A 2,500-nucleotide genomic window follows, 5' to 3' on the forward strand; every position below is an offset into this window, starting at 1 on the left:
ATATAATTAAAAGTTTAAAGAAAACAGAAAAATACATAGATTAATCCTTTTTTAATCATAGTGCTGTCAATTAATAAGGTCTTACATTTTTATGCTTACATTACCTTTCCGCCAATTGTTATTGTCCATATTAGCACCTTTAAAGAGCATTATGATGTTATAAAACAATGGCCTCTTCTGAGCTTATTGACTGCTATTTTTTCCACTTCTCTCGAATGGAGAATTTATTCCGACTGAATGGTAAGCTTTTAGTTCTTTTGTTTAACTATGTGTTGGATGTTGTTCTAAAAATAGTTCTAAACTGACTTTGTAACCCTACAGGTCAAGGGAAGACTTTGCTGCCTAGAAACTAGTTCCTGTTACCATTGCAGGCTTATTGGTTTATTTGATAAGCACTTTAATCGTTGTTTTCATCAGGGCGGTCAAGGTCTTCAATTTTGCCGCTACCAATCCCATCCTATTCAATTTGTCGATCCCCTATTGCATCCCTATAGAAGAAAACTTCTTTACGAAGAAAAGAGTTTTCTTTGAATAAAGACCTATAGGTGTGTGTATCCAGACATGTATATATAGGCGCAGGAGTGGCTGTGTGGTAAGTAGCTTGCTTACCAACCGCATGGTTCTAGGTTCATTCCCACTGCGTGGCACCTTGGGCAAGTGTCTTCTACTATAGCCTCGGGCCGACCAAAGCCTTGTGAGTGGATTTGGTAGACGGAAACTGAAAGAAGCCCGTCGTATATACGTATATGTATATATGTATGTGTGTGTATATGTTTGTGTGTCTGTGTTTATCCCCCCAACATCGCTTGACAACCGATAGTGTTGTGTTTACGTCCCCGTAACTTAGCGATTCGGTAAAAGAGACCGATAGAATAAACACTAAGCTTTAAATAAAGAATAAGTCCTGGGGTCGATTTGCTTGACTAAAGGCGGTGCTCCAGCATAGCCGCAGTCAAATGACTGAAACAAATAAAAGAGTAAAAGAGTAAAAGATATACATATATATATATATATATATATATATATATATATATATGCATGTATGTATAGATGCATATATACCTGTGGGTGCACGTCTTGGTGCTTGTGTTTGTCTCCCACCACGGCCTGACAACTACTGGTTTTGGTGCGCTTCCGTTCCCATGACATAGTAGTTCGGTAAACAGAGTCCGATATAAGTACTGTGGTCGATTCGCTTAACTAAAATTCTTCAGGACGGTGCCCCAGCATGGCTGCAGTCTAATGATTGAAACAAGCAGAAGATTTAAATATAAAATTGCAGGTATTCGTCGTGGTTTTAAGTTTCACCATTTTAATGACAGAATAGCTGATGACGGTTTCAACTTAGCATTAAGTAAAATATACTGCTCTGAAGAATAACGTGTCAGACAGCGTTGTTCAAGATGAAGATTCACAAGTCGATTTTCACCAATATACATGCGTTTGTGTAAGCATGCATGCATGTATAGTATGTGTGCAGTGGCGGACTGGTCAGGTTGCCAGCTTACCCGATGGCAAGTGGGCCCCTGCGTCATTAGAATCCATATATGGGAGCCCATGTTAGTATCTAAGGGCCTATCCCCTCAAATTTGAGAATTTTTTATTCCCTTCTGGAAGAATGCATTAATTATTTCAGCCTGGCTGTGTTTGTAGACAGTTGAAAAGAATACTTTAGTCTCCTGGCAAGCAATATTTTTAGACCCAGTCTGTCATTGTGTGTGTGTGTGTGTGTGTGTGTGTGTGTGTGTGTGTGTGTGTGTGTGTGTGTGTGTGTGTGTGTGTGTGTGTGTGTGTGTGTGTGTGTGTGTGTGTGTGTTCGTGTGTATATGTTTGCGTATGTACACTTGGATTCTTAATTCATACCCTACAAATGATCACGATATGTGGGAGTATAAAAATCTGTAAGACCTTCTTAAGATTTAAAAGACGATGCTTGAAACAAGATTCTTTCCTTCACAACTTTGCAACCAAGGAGATGGCCCGGTCAAAATAAACTCTGAAGTTAAAAAGAACATACATACATACATACATACATACATACATACATACATACATACATACATACATACATACATATTGAGAAATCTGTAGTCACTCTATCCGGATTACAAGTTCAGGCTTATAGCTGTAATTATTGGGGCCCTTGGATATGCAACACACTGCCTAAATATTAATCTTGTGAAATTAGGCTTCTGAAAACCAGAAAGGAGAAAGCTAATTCCAAAACTACAGATCCAATCTATCACAAGAACTGTAAAAAACTTTCCAGAAGTTTAGCATTTAAATATGCATGAGCATGTTTAGATATGCGACTAAATGCATACAAATCTGCACATATACATACATACATACAAAAATACCCTGTTGTTGATGAAGAAATCTCGGATCTAGGCTAGAAACCGGCTCTTTATTCTTGAAATTAACTGAATAATGACATACATAAATAAGCACGTACTTACGTACATATATACATACATATATACGTAAATATGTATCTACA

This window comes from Octopus bimaculoides, chromosome 5 (assembly GCF_001194135.2).
Source record: "Octopus bimaculoides isolate UCB-OBI-ISO-001 chromosome 5, ASM119413v2, whole genome shotgun sequence".
NCBI lineage: Eukaryota > Metazoa > Mollusca > Cephalopoda > Octopoda > Octopodidae > Octopus > Octopus bimaculoides.